The 23,205-nt window shown below is 38.7% G+C and overlaps 1 protein-coding gene across 3 annotated transcripts in view; it reads left to right on the top strand.

Annotated features, from left to right (window-relative positions):
* The first annotated feature begins 604 nt into the window (after positions 1 to 604).
* The window catches only part of LOC122946230, a 191,602-nt gene continuing 169,001 nt past the window's right edge, over positions 605 to 23,205 (top strand). The window contains exon 1 of one of the 3 annotated variants that reach the window (XM_044305683.1): positions 605 to 688. The gene's annotated coding sequence lies outside the window, so the exon portion shown is untranslated. Of the gene's footprint in view, positions 689 to 12,896; positions 13,018 to 23,205 lie in introns of those variants that run through there. The other 2 variants (XM_044305682.1, XM_044305685.1) reach the window with 2 other exon arrangements.

Below are 23,205 nucleotides of genomic sequence, written 5' to 3'. Positions count from 1 at the left end.
ACTGAGTTTCAGGTGCACAGGGAATGGTGCGCTTTAGTTAGGGAGAAGTATAATAAAAATACTAAATTAATAATGTACATTAGAAAAAGTTTTATTAGGGCATCTTATTAAAATTTTAGACAGAGGTTTAGTTACTCTTGAAAAATCTGTGCCTACCTGTGGCAGATTGTTCTGTCTAATGACGATCTGCCGCAGGAAAACCACTAGACAGTATGGGGATTAATGATGGCATAGTGATCGATTCTCCCCATGCTGCAGAGGAAATTGCTGTATGTAATAGCATCGGTCGCCTCCGCTAGCTAGAGAGCAATAGCTGGAAGGGAACTAGGGAACTCTTCCCTCCTGACAATCTCTTGCTCAATTGTCCTGGGTAATACATCAGTCATCAATTTAAAAAATTCAAAAATACATGGCACTGGTCACGGTAGAGGTAAAGATCATGAGTGTCCCATATTTTGTAATAGATATTAAATATGCATAGATGTGCTATTTTATTAGAAATTAGAAAAGGGAAGGAAGTTGTCTCACTGCAACCTTAATATGGAATACATAGAAAGTCAAAAAGGAAATGATCTCCTTCTTGTCATTGCAGTTTATAACTTGCAAAGAAGAAGCATGGAAGATGACTTGGTTATGGGGCATATCAAGTGGCTCCTTATGTTTGTTATTTGCTTTTCAGGCAGAAATGGTGAGTCACAATTTCGTTATGCTTTTCCAGTAAACTAGCCAGGTGCTTACAGATTTTTTTCTAGGTATTTTCTTTGTAAAGCTGTGTTCCTCATAGAATATATAACCTTTTCAAAGAATTATCATTAAATCTTACCTCATTTGTGTTCCCGTCTTATGAGATAAGTCCCACAGCTGTCTCCCACTCTCCTGGTGCTTTGATGACCCCTACTCTACTTAAGAAGACACCAGTATTATAAATGGCATATTGTAGATTGGGTTGCTGTTACAGTGTTTTCATCGGACCTAGGAGTTTTTAAGGTGCATCTCAAACATTCTATATTACTTCCACATTGCCAAAAAGGCATTTTTACATTTGGTTTCCCCAAAATACCTTTTAATAAAGTGTCCTTATGGATTACAATGCAGAATGTATTTAAGAACACATTTCACATGAACTCTGCTGATGTGAAATCTGTTCTCAGATTTTATCCATCATTCTTCATTTCTTTTTCTACTATAATACGAATTTCTACTCATATCTATCTTTCTATTAACCAGAGCTGTTATGGTGCACAATGTTGATGTGTACATAAAACGCTTAGCAGAGTGCTAGATCTCCTTATAGAGACCAGCTATGTATGTTCACTTATAAGCAAAGCTACATGAGAAAATAATGTGAATCCTACTCCATGCTGATGAGGGCAAGCACTAGAAAACAACTGTCTACGAATGGATATGTGGTTTAGGCATTTTCCCTTGTCATGTCTCAAAACTTGGTAAAAAGTGAGACTTTAACTGATAGGGAGCCACTTCTACAAGATGGTGCTAGCAAGATGGTTCTATTTCATTGGGAAATACCTGTTTATACATAAAAAGAATTACCATGCTTGTATAGTTCCCGTAAAAAAAAGTTATGTGAGCTGGGCTGGTTAATTTTCCTATATTTTATTATATAATTATATTTTCAAAAAAATATTAAAGCTCATTCAGAATATTGAAAATATAAGAAGATTTAGCAACCCTTGCTCTCCAGAATTGTGGCTTCAAAAAGTTACCAATTTGGGATTTCCAATTATTTGCTCAAAAATGTTACAACATTTTGCATTTTTTGCATGTACTTCAGTTTTAAAAAGTGGGTGAGAAAGTAGGCGCAGTTTGCCTGTCAAGTTGATTAAGCAATCCACCAGCAGTGACCATGCTTGCACAATAGAGGAAAAAAAACACCAACCCCTGTTAAGGGGCAGTTTATAATAAGATGGAAAAATAAATCCAGCCAGCAAATAAGGCAATATGGACAATGACAAAAGATTAGTAAGTGCCTTGTATTAACTTTCTCTGCATGATAAATGCCATTTACTGAAGTGAGGCAACCCCATTGAAATTAAATAGTGCACTGTCTCTTTAAGGATCTCTGTACAGCAGCCTGTATACATGTGAACTGAACAGAAACATAGGTCCCTCCTATAATGAGAGATTGAGAGGTTAATTAAATTGGCTTAATTCAGCTTTAAGGTGATCTCATTTACATATGCAAATACACATGTGGTCAATCAAAGAACTGGCACATGATTTATTGTATTTACAAAGGATCGGAGAACATTTTTTGTGTTTTACCAAAGGTGACATTAATAGACAATCATCAATATAGGAAAAAATCCACAGTGATCACTTATCCCCTATCCTGTGTATAGGCCGAGGATACGTGTAATTTGAGGAACAACCATTTAAAGCCCCCCAGTGTTGGATGACGGCAGCTATAAAGGTATAACTTAATGGGGTTGTCCGAGTTATGAAAAAAAATAATATATAGCCCTGAAAATCTGATACATAACTGAGCTAAGCAAGTTTTATGCAAAAAAAATAAAATAAAATATATATATATATATATATATATATATATATATATATTTCCTCATTTCCCTGGTTCTTTTCTGGCCCTTTGTTTACATGCAATAAAAACAATCTCTGCCCCACCCCCTGCACTGCTAAGGGAGTGGCTACAAGTGCTGCCCTGAGTCACATGTCTGCCTGCTGGGAGACTCTGCAGCATGTTGTATGTGTAGAACTACAAGTCCCAGCTGTAAAATGACACTGCTAAGGGAGTGGATACAAGAGCTGCCCTGAGTGCTGGGAGACTCTGCAGCATGTTGTATGTGTAGGACTACATGTCCCATCTGTATAATGACACTGCTAACATACATAGGATCTTCCCCCTACCTTCTTGTGCAATGCTCTCTCTAGTATATCAACTCCAGTGCCCAGCATTATCTTCTCACTGCCTGCAGAGCTGTGCAGCTGAAGGTGTTAAGAATCCTAGCAGAGAGTAGACGGCAGTGAAGGGGGGGGGGGGGGGGGGCAAGGCCTGCACAGTGACGTCTCGTTTACAGGCTTGTAAACGACCTTTATCAGAGCAGGGAGAGAAGCTAACATCACAGGTTATGTGACCCTCAGTGAAATCTGAGAAACCAGCCACTGGAGATAAAGTGAGTGAATTGGAAAGCTGTTACATTTGCTTAGTTAGGAACATAGGAAGAACAAAGCAATAACTTGGATAACCCCTTTAACTCTATGCAAAGAGTAGGCTATAAAGTGGGGAATAATCCACAGTTCCCCAATCACTATATATATATATATATATATATATATTCATACAGTGGATATAACAAGTTTATACACCCCTGTTAAAATGTCAGGTTTCTGTGCTGTAAAAAAAATTGAAAAAGATAAATCATTTCAGAACTTTTCCACCCTATAAACTGTACCACTCAATTGAAAAACAAACTGAAATATTTTAGGTAGAGGGAAGAAAACAAAAAAAAAAACTAAAATAATGTGTTATAACTGGGGATATAGATGTGTTCAGAATTAAGCAATCACATTCAAAATCATGTTAAATAGGAGTCAGCATACACCTGCAATCATTTAAAGTGCCTCTCATTAACCCCAAATAAAGTTCAGCTGCTCTAGTTGGTCTTTCCTGAAATTTTCTTAGTAGTTTCCCACAGCAAAAGCCATGGTCCACAGAGAGCTTCCAAAGCATCAAAGGGATCTCATTGTTAAAAGGCATCAGTCAGGAGAAGGGTACAAAATAATTTTTAAGGCATTAGATATACCATGGAACACAGTGAAGACAGTCATCATCAAGTGGAGAAAATATGGCACAACAGTGACATTACCAAGAACTGGACGTCCCTCCAAAATTGACGAAAAGACGAAAAGAAAACTGGTCTGGGAGGCTACCAAGAGGCCTACAGCAACATTAAAGGAGCTGTAGGAATATCTGGCAAGTACTGGCTGTGTGGTACATGTGACAACAGTCTCCCGTAGTCTTCATATGTCTGGGTTATGGGGAAGAGTGGCAAAACGAAGGCCTTTTCCTACGAAGAAAAACATCCAAGCCATGCTATATTTTGCAAAAATACATCTGAAGTCTCCCAAAAGCATGTGGGAAAAGGTGTTATGGTCTGATGAAACCAAGGTTAATTCCAAAAGATATGTTTGGCGCAAAAACAAAACTGCACATCAACAAAAGAACACCATATCCACAGTGAAGCATGGTGGTGGCAGCATCATGCTTTGGGGCTGTTTTTCTTCAGCTGGAACTGGGACCTTAGTTAAGCTAGAGGGAATTATGAACAGTTCCAAATACCAGTCAATATTAGCACAAAACCTTCAGGCTTCTGCTAGAAAGCGGAACATAAAGAGGAACTTCATCTTTCAGCATGACAACAACCCAAAGCATACATCCAAATCAACAAAGGAATGGCTTCACCAGAAGAAGATTAAAGTTTTGGAATGGCCCAGCCAGAGCCCAGACCTGAATCCGATTGAAAATCTGTGGGGTGATCGGAAGAGGGCTGTGCACAGGAGATGCACTCGCAATCTGACAGATTTGGAGTGGTTTTGCAAAGAAGAGTGGGCAAATCTTGCCAAGTCAAAATGTGCCATGCTGATAGACTCATACCCAAAAAGACTGAGTGCTCTAATAAAATCTAAAAGGTGCCTCAACAAAGTCTTAGTTTAAGGGTGTGCACACTTATGCAACCATATTATTTAATTTTTATATTTTTTCTTCCCTCTACCTAAAAGATTTCAGTTTGTTTTTCAATTGAGTTGTACAGTTTATAGGTCACATTAACATGTTTAGGACCCAGAACGAGTATACTCGTCCTGGAGCACTGGCACTTAGCGCTCCAGGACGAGTATACTCGTCCTGGCATTAAACTGTCACCATGTCTGCAGACATGGTGACAGCAGTGATTGTCGGCTGTTACACACAGCCAGGCACCCAGGGTGTACTGTGACCCCCCCACCCATATCGGTGATCGCTGCAAACCGCAGGTCAATTCAGATGTAGTTTCTGATCCGCAGATCCCCCCCTGCACCCCTGAATGATATGTCGGTGGGGTGCAGGGAGGCGGGTTGTGGGCAGTGCGGGAGTTTGCGGCAGTGCTGACAGTGCTGAATATTCATTGGTGGTCAGTGGTATACCAGAGTGTCAGCACATTGCTGACACTCTGGTATAAACGGCTGACATTGGTGCAATGTCAGCCGTTTCACCCTTTCCTGCTGTATGGAAAGGGTTAAGTCAGGGCATAGATCTGTTCAGACAGTGTAAGTAAAATACAGTACAGTACCCTATATAGTGTACTGTACTGTATTATACAGACATCTGACCCACTGGATCTTCAAGAACCAAGTGGGTCTGGGTCCAAAAAAAGTAAAAAAAAATGTGAAAAAAAGTAAAGACAATAAAAACACATTTATCACTGAATACAATTTTAAAAAATAAAATACACTACACATATTAGGTATCGCAGCGTCTGTAACGACCTGATCTATAAAACGGTCATGTTACTTTCCCCGCATGGAGAACACCATAAAAATAAAAAAATAAAAACTATAAGGAAATTGAAATTTTGCCCACCTTCCCAAAAAAGGTAATAAAAGTGATCAAAAGAGTCGCATGTACACCAAAATAGTACCAATAAAACCGTCACCTCATCCTGCAAAAAATGAGCCCCTACAGGAGACAATGGCCCAAAAAAAAAAAAAACATGGGGACACTAACATGATTTTTTTTTTGTTTCAAAAATGATATTATTGTGTAAAACTTATATAAATAGAAAAAAAGATACATATTAGGTATCACCGCGTCCGTATCGACCAGCTCTATAATAATACCATATGAGCTAACCCCTGAGATGAACACCGTAAAAAAAAAAAAATTAAAACTGTGCTAAATAAACTATTTTTTGTCACCTTACATCACAAAAAGTGTAATAGCAAGCGATCAAAAAGTCATATGCACCCCAAAATTGCGCCAATCAAACCATCATCTCATCCCGCAAAAATCATACCCTACCCAAGATAATCGCCCAAAAACTGAAAAAACTATGGCTCTTAGACTATGGAAACACTAAAACATGATTTTTCTTGTTTCAAAAATGAAATCATTGTGTAAAACTTACATAAATAAAATATAGGTATACATATTAGGTATCGCCGCGTCCATATCGACCGGCTCTATAAAAATATCACATGACCTAACCCCTCCGGTGAACACTGTAAAAAAAAATGGTGTAAAAAAAGCCATTTTTTGTCATCTTATGTCACAAAAAGTGTAATAGCAAGCGATCAAAAAGTGATATGCACCCCAAAATAGTGCCAATAAAACCGTCATCTCATCCGACAAAAAATGACCCTACTTTAGATAATCGCCCAAAAACTGAAAAAACTATGGCTCTCAGACTATGGAGACACTAAAACATATATTTTTTGTTTCAAAAATGAAGTCATTGTGTAAAACTTACATAAATAAATAAATTGCATACATATTAGGTATTGTCGCGTCTGTGACAACCTGCTCTATAAAAATACCACATGATCTAACCTGTCAGATGAATGTTGCAAATAAGAAAAAAAAAACGGTGCCAAAAAAGCTATTTCTTGTTATCTTGCCTCACAAAAAGTGTAATATAGAGCAACCAAAATCATATGTACCCTAAACTAGTACCAACAAAACTTCCACCCTATCCTGTAGTTTATAAAATGGGGTCACTTTTTTGGAGTTTCTACTCTAGGGGTGCATCAGGGGGGCTTCAAATGGGACATGGTGTCCCAAAAAACTGTCTAGCAAAATCTGCCTTCCAAAAACCGTATGGCATTCCTTTTCTTCTGCGCCCTGCCGTGTGCCCGTACAGCAGTTTACGACCACATATGGGGTGTGTAAACTACAGAATCAGGGCCATAAATAATGAGTTTTGTTTGGCTGTTAACCCGTGCTTTGTAACTGGAAAAAAACACAATGAAGACCAAAAAACAGAGAATTTCAACGGCTAGTGCAGCCTAGATTCGTCCACCCTGCCACTCGGGTAACGGTAGAAGAAACGAGACGGTGAACTTTGCGTCCAACGTATGGACCTTAGAGGGCACACTGACACAACCGGTCATAGACAGTATTTGGGTTTCAGCTATTTTTTGCTTTATTCATAGACAACGCGTTTCGGGGTACTAGGGACCCCTTTATCAAGTCTAGAGGGTGGGTTAAAAAAAAGGTGGACACATATATGGAAAGACACAATACAGGTGTATCCATCAATATGAAGAAACAATAATATGATGATAAATATAGAAGGATATATAAAAAATATAAAAATATACACATATGTATATAGATATAAATACATGTATGGATAAAAATAGAAAATGATCAATGCTGACGTATAAAAATATATAAAAATACAATTAGGAGCTACATATATATATGAAAAAAAAAAAAATTCCATCTAAAATTCATAATGGATATTACATATACATGGAGGCTTGTGGTTTAAAAGACTAGAAAAAATACATATATATATATATATATATATATATATATATATATAAAATTAATCTAATCACCATTGTCGCATATATTTTGAGGATAGTAGTTTTGGAGACCAGTGGTAAATGATTGTCCGCTGCTGAAGTGAAAAACTACTATATTGTGCCAGGACTAGACACATCACCTAGGCGGATCTACAGGGAGTGCAGAATTATTAGGCAAGTTGTATTTTTGAGGATTAATTTTATTATTGAACAACAGCCATGTTCTCAATGAACCCAAAAAACTCATTAATATCAAAGCTGAATATTTTTGGAAGTAGTTTTTAGTTTGTTTTTCGTTTTAGCTATTTTAGGGGGATATCTGTGTGTGCAAGTGACTATTACTGTGCATAATTATTAGGAAACTTAACAAAAAACAATTATATACCCATTTCAATTATTTATTTTTACCAGTGAAACCTATATAACATCTCAACATTCACAAATATACATTTCTGACATTCAAAAACAAAACAAAAACAAATCAGTGACCAATATAGCCACCTTTCTTTGCAAGGACACTCAAAAGCCTGCCATCCATGGATTCTGTCAGTGTTTTGATCTGTTCACCATCAACATTGCGTGCAGCAGCAACCACAGCCTCCCAGACACTGTTCAGAGAGGTGTACTGTTTTCCCTCCTTGTAAATCTCACATTTGATGATGGACCACAGGTTCTCAATGGGGTTCAGATCAGGTGAACAAGGAGGCCATGTCATTAGATTTTCTTCTTTTATACCCTTTCTTGCCAGCCACGCGGTGGAGTACTTGGACGCGTGTGATGGAGCATTGTCCTGCATGAAAATCATGTTTTTCTTGAAGGATGCAGACTTCTTCCTGTACCACTGCTTGAAGAAGGTGTCTTCCAGAAACTGGCAGTAGGACTGGGAGTTGAGCTTGACTCCATCCTCAACCCCAAAAGGCCCCACAAGCTCATCTTTGATGATACCAGCCCAAACCAGTACTCCACCTCCACCTTGCTGGCGTCTGAGTCGGACTGGAGCTCTCTGCCCTTTACCAATCCAGCCACGGGCCCATCCATCTGGCCCATCAAGACTCACTCTCATTTCATCAGTCCATAAAACCTTAGAAAAATCAGTCTTGAGATATTTCTTGGCCCAGTCTTGACGTTTCAGCTTGTGTGTCTTGTTCAGTGGTGGTCGTCTTTCAGCCTTTCTTACCTTGGCCATGTCTCTGAGTATTGCACACCTTGTGCTTTTGGGCACTCCAGTGATGTTGCAGCTCTGAAATATGGCCAAACTGGTGGTAAGTGGCATCTTGGCAGCTGCACGCTTGACTTTTCTCAGTTCATGGGCAGTTATTTTGCGCCTTGGTTTTTCCACACGCTTCTTGCGACCCTGTTGACTATTTTGAATGAAACGCTTGATTTTTCGATGATCACGCTTCAGAAGCTTTGCAATTTTAAGAGTGCTGCATCCCTCTGCAAGATATCTCACTATTTTTGCCTTTTCTGAGCCTGTCAAGTCCTTCTTTTGACCCATTTTGCCAAAGGAAAGGAAGTTTCCTAATAATTATGCACACCTGATATAGGGTGTTGATGTCATTAGACCACACCTCTTCTCATTACAGAGATGCACATCACCTAATATGCTTAATTGGTAGTAGACTTTCGAGCCTATACAGCTTGGAGTAAGACTACATGCATAAAGAGGATGATGTGGTCAAAATACTCATTTGCCTAATAATTCTGCACTCCCTGCATGCTAGTTTTGTGTCATGTTCTAAAAAAGGAAGAAGTATATATATATTTTCTCATTAGGACCAGAGTATAGCTGAAGATTAACAAATATTTGAGTATTGTTGCAAACAGAACAAGAAGCTAGAGGGATATGAATAAATAAATAAATAAATAAATGAATGAACATGTATGTATATACGTCTGTGAAGGTTCTCATTTATCCAGGTCATGGTAAATATCTGTAAAGAATAATTCAAGGCAACTGGACGTACTGTAGATTTCTTGAAAATGTTTCACTCGTTCTTCCAACTAGCTTTCTCAATTCTGAGTGATTGTACAAAAATTCTGGGAATAAATATGTAACTGAATCCACATCTGGTAATTATACCCAGAATTGGGTCAAAGGTGTTGAATCCATTATCCTAATTGGAGTCAGTAGGTGATAAAGACTTCCCAGAAAAAGGTGTCAAGACAGCATTGTATGTGGGGGGCACTTCTATTCAAGCTTGGCTTCTCCATTTTTACGTAGATGGCCTCCTTCACGCCTCGTTTGTACCAATCGGCCTCCTTATCTAAAACACGTACTTGACTGTCTTCAAAGGTGTGTGACCTGTTCCTTACAAAGGTTATGTATGTATATAAATATTTTATTTATTTATTCATATCCCCCTAGCTTCTTGTTCTGTTTGCAACAATACTAGTCACTAGCTATAGTCCTGGCACAATATAGTAGTTTTTCACTTCAGCAGCGGACAATCATTTACCACTGGTCTCCAAAACTACTATGCTCAAAATATATGCGACAATGGTGATTAGAATAATTTTATATATATGTATTTTTTCTGGTCTTTTAAACCACAAGCCTCCATGTATATGTAATATCCATTATGAATTTTAGATGGAAAAAAATCTGTAGCTCATAATTGTATTTTATATATTTTTATACGTCAGCATTGATCATTTTCTATTTTTATCCATACATGTATTTATATCTATATACAAATACGTATATTTTTTATATATCCTTCTATATTTATCATCATATTATTGTTTCTTCATATTGATGGATACACCTGTATTGTGTCTTTCCATATATGTGTCCCCCTTTTTTTAACCCACCCTCTAGACTTGATAAAGGGGTCCCTAGTACCCCGAAATGCGTTGTCTATGAATAAAGCAAAAAATTGCTGAAACCCAAATACTGTCTACGACCGGTAGTGTCAGTGCGCCCTCTAAGGTCCATACGTTGGACGTAAAGTTCACTGTCTCGTTTCTTCTACCGTGTGCCCGTACAGTGGTTTACGACCACATATGGGGTGTTTCTGTAAACTACAGAATCAGAGTCATAAATATTGAGTCTTGTTTGGCTGTTAACCCTTGCTTTGTAACTGGAAAAAAAATATTAAAATGGAAAATCTGCCCAAAAAGTTAAATTTTGAAATTGTATCTCTATTTTCCATTAATTCTTTTGGAACACCTAAAGGGTTAACAAAGTTTGTAAAATCAGTTTTGAATACCTTGAGGGGTGTAGTTTCTAGAATGGTGTAATTTTTGGGTGGTTTCTATTATATAAGCCTCACAAAGTGACTTCAGACCTGAACTGGTCCCTAAAAATTGGGTTTTTGAAAAGTTCAGAACAATTTCAAGAATTGCTTCCAAACATCTAAGCCTTGTAACATCCCCAAAATATAAAATATCATTCCCAAAATGATGCAAACATGAAGTAGACATATGGGGAATGTAAAGTAATAACTATGTTTGGAGGTATCACTATGTATTATAGAAGTAGAGAAATTGAAACTTGGAAATTTGCAATTTTTAAAAATAATTTGGTAAATTTGGCATTTTTATAAATAAAAATGTATTTTTTTTACTTCATTTTACCAGTGTCAATGAATAACAATATGTGCCGAAAAAAAACAATCTCAGAATGGCCTGGATAAGTCAAAGCGTTTTAAAGTTATCACCACATAAAGTGACACTAGTCAAATAATGGCCTGGTCCTTAAGGTGAAAATGAGCTCGGTCCTTAAGGTGTTAAAGGTGGAAAAAGTTCTGAAATTATTTATATTTGTCTCTTTTTTTTATATCACAGAAACCTGACATTTTAACAGGGTAGACTTTTTATATCCACTGTATATATACTGTGAGAAGGCACAAGGTGCCATAATAGATGATAGATACGTGTCACCGAGGTGCCTGGCCTCAGTGAAATGACCGGTAATGTTTCGTCAGTAACCCTAGGTTTTTGACAGTTGCTAGAGGTAGTTTAGCTGCTAGCTGCAGCTGATCCGGGCAGGGTTTCATTGGAGTAGTCAAAGACTAGGGTGGGATGACTACTCCCACGTATCCAGGCCAGGTGTTGGCTGGCCTATTTAAGCCAGGAATCCCAGAAGAGCTGGGGGTGTGGTTCCTAGTCTGGAAGTAAAGCTGTGTGGGGTGTTGCTGTGGATAAGCCTGCTGTGGCCTAATCTTTTTCCCCCCTCTCCAGCGGGTGGTGGAACTCTGGAACTACAGAGGACTGTGAGTTAGACCATTTCATATGAACTGTGTTTCTTTGTGTTTACCCGCTGAAGTAAACGAGCATTTGTTAAAGCTGTGTTTGAACAAAATAAAAGACTATTGTTTAAATGACACCTAAAGTCACTGTTTGAGCTGATCCCCACAATACACACACACATATATATATATATATATATATATATATATTAGTAAGGAATTAATCATCACAGATTTCAAATGTCGTAAAGTTAAAATTTTGACATTCCTTTTAAATATAACGTATGTTTAAGACCTACTGCTTAGTTTTGTTTATCCTTTGGCATATGTAATCAAGGTCTTCTTTCGAAATTTGCTAAATGAAAATATGTAAAGAAGATGTAATATGTAAAAGCAGAGACTAGCTGGTTTTCTTCCAGGCACTCTTGTACCAATGTCAATGTAAGGGCATATTCACACTACAGCATATATTTTGCGGTCCACAAATTGTGGATCCACAAGATAACAATGTAGTTCATGTGCATCCTGCACTTTTTGCACACCCCATTTTAACAATGCCTAATTTTGTTAATGAAATGGAGAAAAATAGGACATGCTCTATCTTAATTGCCGGACCACAGAACGGTCATATGGATGCAGACAACACACGGTGTGCTGTCCGCATAATTTACAGCCCTATTGGAATTAATCAGTCCACATCTGATCACAGTCGTCATAGCTCCAGGTCAGTTTGCTTCCCATGGTATAGGTCTCTGTGTCTATACTTGACACAGAGAACCTAGAACGTAGGCTCCACTTGAGCCAAGATAAATGTTAATGTTCTTTGTACTGCACAACATATCAATCATGTATACTGCAGATGAAAATTTTTCTTCACATTGTCTCCTGAGGTTTTTTCTTACTTAAAACAAATTAATATTTTGTCCCTGAACAGCTAATTGTGACCTTTCCATAAACATGAAGAAGATTGTGACAGGAGTACGTGGTCTCTCAGTGGACATTCCCTGCACTTACACACCATCCAAAGATTATGAGGTGGTGGAGGTCGAGTGGGTTTTAGACCATAAAGTCATCATTCATCGCATTGAGTCACAAGACCACATCCCACTCGTTGAGTTCAGAAAAAGGGTGGAAATATCCAAATCTGCAGGAGATGTGTCCCTGAGTATCAGTAAAATGAGCTTAGGGGACAAGGGTGATGTCAAGTGCAAAGTTACCTGGAAAAAAAATGATGGGGCTAAAATTTCAAAGGAGGAAATCACTAAACTTAAAATACTCAGAAGTAAGTAAAGCCTTTCTCATTTCATAAAATCCTGCTAATTTCCCCATGCCCTTGGGATCTTGAATTAGAGTACACTGCAATCTAATGGTTTTGACTCTGATCACAATGTAAGAAATACCAGTGATACCCAAAAGTTGTAGGTCAGATACATGCAATAAAACCTTAATAATAAAAATAATAATATCCTGAGCTTTGTTGACTCAGCCTTTGGGAACATTAAAATCTCATGAATGAGTGCCCATACCTGGAAGATAACTGGTCATATATGGACAATTAGTCTCCAGTGAAGTCTAATGAGAGATAAGGAATACTATTAAGTGGATACCCTAATTTTTCAACATGTATCTCGTATCCTATTTTTCAAGTTTGGGGTCAGAGAGGGTCACAGGGGTCACTCATCAAACATTTGTAGCTTTATCCCATCAATATTTCAGAAATGTTTGTGATGAGGAAACCTTTTTAAACCTGAAGTATATTCTCAAATGTATACATCAAATTTAATGCAATTTTAGTATTTAAAGTGTTTCTTGAATATATTAATATGCCTTTCATAAAAATGTTCAAAACATGTTCAACAACTTCCATGCAAAATGTGCTCTTTGATTTTGTTTCAGAAACCAGGTATACTCGCGCACAATTGTTCACACACATTGCATTTTGTGCAAAAATTTGCAACTTTTCACTTTTCAAGGCTTGCCAAGTCCACTTTATAAGTAGACATACCTTACTAAAAGAGTTGAGGCAATCACAGTCCAACACATTTACCATAATTTATGCCAGAAAAGTGGTAAAACTGGCGTTAACATAACCACTCCCAGGGTTTTGTTTAAATCCAAAAAATAGCGTAATTGCACTAGATGTCATTAAGGCCTTTTGCATATGACCGTATATATTTTTTGGTCCGCAAAAAAGGATCCACAAAAAATACGGATGACATCCGTGTGCATTCCGTATTTTGTGAAACGGAACATCTGGCCCCTAATAGAACAGTACTATCCTTGTCCGTAATTTTTTTTATGGAACAGCAATACAGAAACAGATTGGTCACAGAGTATCTTCCGTTATTTTTTTGCAGACCTATTAAAATGAATGGTTCCATATATGGTCCACAAATAAAACTGAACAGAAACGCAATGAAAATATGTTTGTGTGCAAGAGGCCTAAGTGGCCACAATATAAGGACTTTTTTTTTTTTATAATGCAAGTCCATATAGTCATCATTATGTACACATATCCACGGATACACTGATTGTGACCTTGTGCCAACTTGCTGTACAACAAAATATTACAAAGTGTCATATACAGTGCTCAGTTTAATCTGTGGCACTGGTTGTAAACTGGACAGCCACTTTCATAGTCAGCCCAAGTGCTTAGTTCTCAGAGAGATGAAGGGTAAGGCCTCTTTCACACGGGCGTCATGTTTTTTGCCCGGATAAGAGGTGGGTGCGTTGCGGGAAAATGCGCGATTTTTCCGCGCGAGTGCAAAACATTGTAATTCGTTTTGCACTCGCGTGAGAGAAATCGCGCATGTTTGGTACCCAAACCCGAACTTCTTCACAGAAGTACGGGCTTGGGATTGATCTTCTGAAGATTGTATTTTTTTCCCTTATAACATGGTTATAAGGGAAAATAATAGCATTCTGAATACAGAATGCATAGTATAGTGCTGGAGGGGCTAAAAATAATAAAAGAGTTAACACACCTTCTCCTCTTGATCGCGTAGATCATGGTGATGGAGCATGTGATCTGACATTACCACAGGTCATTCAGCCCACAGCTAAAGAACAGACCAGGATCTACGCGATCAAGAGGAGAAGGTGAGTTAACTTTTTTATTATTTTTAACCCCTCCAGCACTATTATACTATGCATTCTGTATTCAGAATGCTATTATTTTCCCTTATAACCATGTTATAAGGGAAAATAATACCGTGAATAGACTGTCACCTAGAACCCATGCGTGAAAATCGCACCGCATCTGCACTTGCTTGCGGATGCTTGCGATTTTCACGCAACCCCATTCACTTCTATGGGGCCTGCATTGCGTGGATTATCGCACCACAAAGAGGAGCATGCTGCGATTTTCACGCAACGCATAAGTGATGCATGAAAATCACCGCTCATGTGAACAGCCCCATAGAAATGAATGGGTCAGGATTCAGTGCGGGTGCAATGCGTTCAACTCACGCATCGCACCCGCGCGGAAATCTCGCCCGTGTGAAAGGGGCCTAATTGAACCTTTGCTGTTTTTGTGCACTAAATGGTGGCTTATATGATATCAGCCTAAGATGCGCTGTCTTCATCATTCAAAATATAAAAGGTATGTGTAGGAAGGGGCTGAAGGGCCAATATAAGGACATGTACCCACATTATTGATGAGCTGCTGTGACAAAAAAGAAGTCAGTGTTAATATTGAGAATAACGTGAATATGCACTCTACTCAAAAATGACCAAAGTTTGAGATTGTACACCAATAGTTGGACTTAGCATAAAAGGTGGATTCAATCAAGACTACTCTGTATTTTGACTATTTTTTCATTAAAGAGGTTCTATGGGCTAGAAATAGTAATGACCTATCATCAGGATAGCAATTAACTATCCTATTCTCATTCGATATCCTACATCCAAGCTTAGTACAATGTGTACTACTGGGCACCAGTGTACTAAAGCTCAGCTCCCATTTATTTGAATGAGATGACCTGCAGTACCCGGGTATGGTTCAGTATCCTGGCATGGTTCAGTACCCAGGACCTGCAGTACCCTGGCATGGCTACTAGTGTTTTATTCACACTTTAGGCAAGTGACAAAACAAGCAGTCATAATCAAACAAAGTCACCTTGCGGTGGTAATTCACATCATGCAGCAATTCTGTCTCAAAGAGTCATTGACCGTAGCAGCACCAACCTATTTTCATGCCAAACAGGTAGCAAGCCTTCATTCAGACACAAGGCTCTTAGATCCCAACACAGAGACATGGCTTCTGAGCCCAGCTGCCTATTTAACCGCTTTAAGTCCGCCCATAGGATATAAACGTCCTATGGGTGGACCTCTGTTTCTGAAAGCACGTTTTAAAACGTCCTTTCAGAAATAGCAGCTGCACGCTAATCATGCAGCTGCTGATCGGGTTGCCCGCTGTCAGTGACAGCAGGGCAACCCAGAGATAAGGCAGGGACAGTGCCCAGGTGTCCCTGCCTTCCGGATCGCTGCAGACACAGCGGGGACCGGAGCGTGCAGGAGCTGTGAGGTCTTACAGAGACCTCGATCAGCCCTGCTCTGAGGCTGTACAGCGCAGAATCACGCTGTACAGCCTCTCTGGGGGGTGCATTTCTTCTGTAACTGGGGCTACTATGTCAGCCCCACGTTACAGGAGAAATCAACAGTGAAAAAAAAAAAAAAAAAGTGAAACAAATGTTCCCCAGAGGTCTTGTATGACCTTATGGGGGACGAAAAGTGTAAAAAAAAATAAAGGGTTGAAAAAAATAAAATAAAATGTCACTAGTGGGGTACCTCAGGGGTCAGTATTGGACCCTATTCTCTTCAATATATTTATTAATGATCTTGTAGAAGGCTTGCATAGTAAAGTATCAATTTTCGCAGATGACACTAAACTGTGTAAAGTAATTTACACTGATGAGGACAGTATACTACTACAGAGGGATCTGGATAGACTGGAGGCTTGGGCAGATAAGTGGCAGATGGGGTTTAACACTGATAAATGTAAAGTTATGCACATGGGAAGGAAAAATGCAAGTCAACCGTACATACTAAATGGTAAAACACTCGGTAACACGGACATGGAAAAGGATCTAGGAATTTTAATAAACAGCAAACTAAGCTGCAAAAACCAGTGTCAGGCAGCTGCTGCCAAGGCCAACAAGATAATGGGTTGCATCAGAAGGGGCATAGATTCCCGTGATAAGAACATAGTCCTACCACTTTACAAATCGCTAGTCAGACCACACATGGAGTACTGTGTACAGTTCTGGGCTCCTGTAAACAAGGCAGACATAGCAGAGCTGGAGAAGGTCCAGAGGAGGGCAACTAAAGTAATAACTGGAATGGGGCAACTACAGTACCCTGAAAGATTATCAAAATTAGAGTTATTCACTTTAGTAAAAAGACGACTGAGGGGAGATCTAATTAATATGTATAAATATATCAAAGGTCAGTACAGAGATCTATCCCATCAGCTATTTATCCCCAGGACTGTGACTGTGACGAGGGGACATCCTCTGCGCCTGGAGGAAAGAAGGTTTGTACACAAACATAGAAAAGGATTCTTTACGGTAAGAGCAGTGAGACTATGGAACTCTCTGCCTGAGGAGGTGGTGATGGTGAGTACAATAAAGGAATTCAAGAGGGGCCTGGACGTATTTCTGGAGCTTAATAATATTACAGGCTATAGCTACTAGAGAGGGGTCTTCCTCTGGATCAACTTGCGGGATAACAGGCCGAACTGGATGGACAAATGTCTTTTTTCGGCCTTATGTACTATGTTACTATGTTACTATGTAAAATAAAAAGTTTCACATGTAAAAAGAAAAAGGTCCCCAAGTAAGGAATAATAAAAAAAAAAATTAAAATAGAAAAAATAAAATAGACATATTTGGTATTGCCACGTCCGTAAAAACCAGCTCTATAAAAATATCACATGAGCTAACCCCTCAGATGAACACCGTAAAAAAAATTAAAAAAAAATGTGTCAAAACAAGCAATTTTTGTCACCTTGCATCACAAAATGTGCAACACCAAGTGATCAAAAACGTGTATGTCCCACAAAATGGTACCAATAAAACCGTCACCTCATCCCGCAAAAAATGAGCCCCTACATAAGAAAATCTCTCAAAAAATAAAAAAAACTATAGCTATCAGAACATGGACACATTGAAACATAATTTTTTTGTTTCAAAAATGCTATTATTGTGTAAAACTTTAATAAATGAGAAAAAGTATACATATTAGGTATCGCCACGTCCGTAACAATCTGCTCTATAAAAATGTCACTTGACTGAACCCCTCAGGTGAACGCTGTAAAAATAAATAAATAGAAACTGTGCTAAAACAACCAATTTTTTGGTCACCTTGCCCCATAAAGTGTTATAATGAATGATCAAATGATCAAAAAATCATATGTACCCAAAAATAGTACTAATAAAACTGGCACCTTATCCCCTAATTTCCAAAATGGGGTCACTTCTTGGGAGTTTCTACTGTAAGGGTGCATCAGGGGGCTTCAAATGGGACATGGCATCTAAAAACCATGTGGAGTTCCTTTTCTTCTGCGCCCTGCCGTGTGCCCATACAGCAGTTTATGACCACATGTGGGGTGTTTCTGTAAACCGCAGAATCTGGGTAATAAATATTGAGTTTTGTTTGGCTGTTAACCATCGATGTGTTAAAGAAAAAATTGGATTAAAATGGAAAATCTGCCCAAAAAGTGAAATTTAAAAATTTAATCTCCATTTTCCTTTAATTCTTGTGGAACGCATAAAGAGTTAACAAAGTTTGTAAAATCAGTTTTGAGTAACTTGAGGGGTGTAGTTTCTACAATGGGGTCATTTATGGGGGTATCCACTATGTAGGCCCCACAAAGTGACTTCAGACCTGAACTGGTCCTTATAAAGTGGGTTTTGGCAATTTTCTTAAAAATTTGAAGAATTCCTTCTAAACTTCTAAGCCTTCTAACGTCCTAAAAAAATAAAATGACATTTCCAAAATGATGCCAACATAAAGTAGACATATGGGGAATGTTAAATAATAAATATTTTATGAGGTATCACTTTCTGTTTTAAAAGCAGAGAAATAGAAATTTAGAAAATTGCGAATTTTTCAAATTTTTGGGTAAATTTGGGATGTTTTCATAAATAAAGGTGAAATATTTTGACTCAAATTTATGACTATCATGAAGTACAATGTGTCACGAGAAAACAATCTCTGAATGACTTGGATAAATAAAGGCGTTCCAAAGTTATTACCACATGAAGTGAGATATGTCAGTTTTGCAAAATTAGGCCTGGTCAGGAAGGGGGCAAATGGCCCAGATGGGAAGTGGTTAAGGACAACCAGGTGCTGCCAAAACCCAAACTGGCACTTAAAATCCGGCTTGTCATTTGGCCTCAGCTGGCTGTAAATCGGCCCAATAGCACGTGCTAAGAGGAAAATGCCTGTTTTCCCAGACAAAACCTCTCACTGTGTTGCATATGCCCCCCCCCCCCTTTGTTCAAGCCTGAGGGGGTGAACACATGCCAGACAGTGTACCTGTCCCGACAGGGCACCCGTGTTTCCCTGTAACCGACCTGCCCTGTGTTCCACCAAAGACTTAACAGTATTTCTGGTGGTAGAAACCCTTTATGTAGCTGACTGACATTAGCGATGCGCTATCAGCACTACATAATAGTATGTTTTAAACATTTGTCCCTGCACTTTTATTATATGCTAATAGAGATGTCCCGAACTATTCGCCGGCGAATAGTTCCCGGCGAACATAGCTTGTTCGCGTTCGCCGCAGCGGGCGAACATATGCGATGTTCGGTCCGCCCCCTATTCGTCACCATTGTGTAAACTTTGAACCTGTACCTCACAGTCAGCAGACACATTCCAGACAATCAGCAGCAGACCATCCCTCCCACCTCCTGGACAGCACCCCAAAAAGCCCTTTTTAGGGCTAGAACATCAGTCTGCTTTTTTTTTTTTTTTTTCCCTGTGTAATCTAATTGCAGTTGCCTGCCTGCCAGCGTGTGTCAGGTTCACAGCGTATACTGTGCCCACTTGCCCAGTTCCACCACTCATATCTGGTGTCACAGTAGCTTGCATAAAAAAAAAAAAAGTTGACTGTAATATAATAGCAGTCAGTTGCTGGCACGCGTGTTTCATGCCCTGCAAGTGCATAGTGTCACCAGCGCAACTCTTATCTGGTGTCACATTCGATTAGATTTAAAGAAAAACATCAATTTTGACTGTGAATAAATAGCAGTCAGTTGTACACACGTTTGTCTGTTTAAGGCCCAGCTGCAAGTCCATAGTGTCACTTCATTGCAACTCATATCTGGTGTCCAGAAAACCACAACAATAAGATAATAATGCACTTAGAAAAGTGAATGCAAGCACTATATATGGACAAAGTCCTCACTCTGATATGATAATATCTGAGACACTTAGTCAATATATTTTGATCAAAACACATCTAAGCCCGCCTACCGAACGCCAAGGTGGTCTCAGGTCAGGCGGGTCCTACGCTAAACCTACCTAAGCCGTTGGGCTTCTATGTTTAGTAGCGCAGACGCCGCACATATGGTGTGCTGCTCCTAGTCATCTCCATGTGCATCAAGCAACCAATGGGAGGAGGAGCAAGCACACCTACAGTCATGTGAAAAAATTAGGACACCCTTTGAAAGCATGTGGTTTTTTGTAACATTTTTAATAAAAGGTTATTTCATCTCCGTTTCAACAATACAGAGAGATTAAAGTAATCCAACTAAACAAAGAAAACTGAAGAAAAGTCTTTTCAAGATCTTCTGTAAATGTCATTCTACAAAAATGCCTATTCTAACTGAGGAAAAAGATAGGACACCCTCACATGTATTCCCTCTTAAATTGGCTCAGATCTCACACAGGTATATCACACCAGGTGCACATAATTAGTAGATCGTTACTCTGCATGTTGAATGAGGCTTGCCCTATTTAAACCTCAGACATTTAGTTTGGTGTGCTCCTGACTGTTGAAGTGAGAGTGAGCACCATGGTGAGAGCAAAAGAGCTGTCAGAGGACTTCAGAAAAAAGATTGTAGCAGCCTATGAGTCTGGGAAGGGATTTAAAAAGATCTCAAAAGATTTTGAAATCAGCCATTCCACTGTCCGGAAGATAGTCTACAAGTGGAGGGCTTTCAAAACAACTGCCAACATGCCCAGGACTGGTCGCCCCAGAAAGTTCACCCCAAGAGCAGACCGCAAGATGCTAAAAGAGGTCTCCAAAAACCCTAAAGTGTCATCTCGAGAACTACAGCAGGCTCTGGCTACTGTTGATGTAGAAGTACATGCCTCTACAATCAGAAAGAGACTGTACAAGTTTAACTTGCATGGGAGGTGTGCAAGGAGGAAACCTTTGCTTTCCAAGAGAAACATCGAGGCCAGACTGACATTTGCCAGAGATAAAGTTGACAAAGACCAGGACTTCTGGAATAATGTTCTTTGGACAGATGAGTCCAAAATTGAATTATTTGGACACAACAGCAGAGGACATGTTTGGCGTAAACCAAACACAGCATTCCAAGAAAAGAACCTCATACCAACTGTGAAGCATGGAGGTGGAAGTGTCATGGTTTGGGGCTGCTTTGCTGCAGCAGGACCTGGTCAGCTCACCATCATAGAATCCACGATGAATTCTACTGTGTATCAGAAGGTGCTTGAAGAACATGTGAGACCATCAGTTAGAAAATTAAAGCTGAAGCGGAACTGGACCATGCAACATGACAATGACCCAAAACATACTAGTAAATCAACCAAAGATTGGCTGAAAAAGAAGAAATGGAGAGTCCTGGAATGGCCAAGTCAAAGTCCAGATTTGAATCCCATTGAGATGCTGTGGGGTGACTTGAAAAGGGCTGTACGTGCAAGAAACCCCTCAAACATCTCACAGCTGAAAAAGTTCTGCATTGAGGAGTGGGGTAAAATTTCCTCAGACCGATGTCGAAGACTGGTAGATGGCTACAAGAACCGTCTCACTGCAGTTATTTCAGCCAAAGGAGGTAACACTCGCTATTAGGGGCAAGGGTGTCCTATCTTTTTCCTCAGTTAGAATAGGCATTTTTGTAGAATGACATTTACAGAAGATCTTGAAAAGACTTTTCTTCAGTTTTCTTTGTTTAGTCGGATTACTTTAATCTCTCTGTATTGTTGAAACGGAGATGAAAATAACCTTTTATTAAAAATGTTACAAAAAACCACATGCTTTCAAAGGGTGTCCTAATTTTTTCACATGACTGTATATGTACCACCTAATCAGGGCGCTCTATTGGATAGGAAGGGCAAAAGTGCAGAGGAATGCTACTCCCAAGATAAAATAGGTGCGCATTCACATTTGACCACCATGGCGTTCGGTAGGCGGGCTAAGATGTGTTTTGATCAAAATATATTGACTAAGTGTCTCAGATATTATCATATCGAGTGAGGACTTTGTCCATATATAGTGCTTGCATCTACTTTACTAAGTGCATTATTATCTTATTTCTGTGGTTTTCTTCAATAATATGGCCATTGACATCTGCACATTTGTATATCATATCGTGCAGGATGTTTTTTTCTTAGTTTTTTCAGTGGATTTTTTTGTCATATCTGGTGTCACATTTGATTACATTTAAAGAAAAACAACAATTTTGACTGTGAATAAATAGCAGTCAGTTGCACACAAGTGTTTGTGTGTTTAAGGCCCAGCTGCCAGTGGATAGTGTCACTTCAGCGCAATTCATATCTGGTGTTACATTCAATTACATTTAACCACCTCAGCTCCCCTAGGTTAAACATCCTTAATGACCAGATCACTTTTTACAATTCTGCACTACACTAATTTCACTGATTATTGCTCAGTCATACAACTAACCACCCAAAGGAATTTTACCTCCTTTTCTTCTCACTAATAGAGCTTTCATTGGGTGGTATTTCATTGTTGCTGACATTTTTACTTTTTTTGTTATTAATCGAAATTTACCGATTTTATTAATTTTTTTATTTAATTTTTTTGCAAAAAAATGACTTTTTATTTTCAGTTGTAATTTTTTTTTTAAAACTACATTTCTATATAAATTTTTCTCTAAATGTATTGTTCTACATGTCTTTGATAAAAAACAAAAATGTTTGGGTAAAAGTTATAGCGTTTACAAACTACGGTACAAAAAAATTTCCGCATTTTGAAGCAGCTCTGACTTTCTAAACACCTGTCATGTTTCCTGAGGTTCTACAATGCCCAGACAGTAGAAAAACCCCACGAATGACCCCATTTCGGAAAGTAGACACCCTAAGGTATTCACTGATGGGCATAGTGAGTTCATAGAACTTTTTTTTAGGAAAATTATGATTTTTTTTTTTTTTCTTACAAAGTCTCATATTCCACTAACTTGTGACAAAAAATGAAAACTTCCATGAACTCACTATGCCCATTACGAAATACCTAGGGGTGTCTTCTTTCCAAAATGGG

This window comes from Bufo gargarizans, chromosome 9 (assembly GCF_014858855.1).
Source record: "Bufo gargarizans isolate SCDJY-AF-19 chromosome 9, ASM1485885v1, whole genome shotgun sequence".
NCBI lineage: Eukaryota > Metazoa > Chordata > Amphibia > Anura > Bufonidae > Bufo > Bufo gargarizans.
This window is presented reverse-complemented; position numbering and strand designations above follow the sequence as displayed.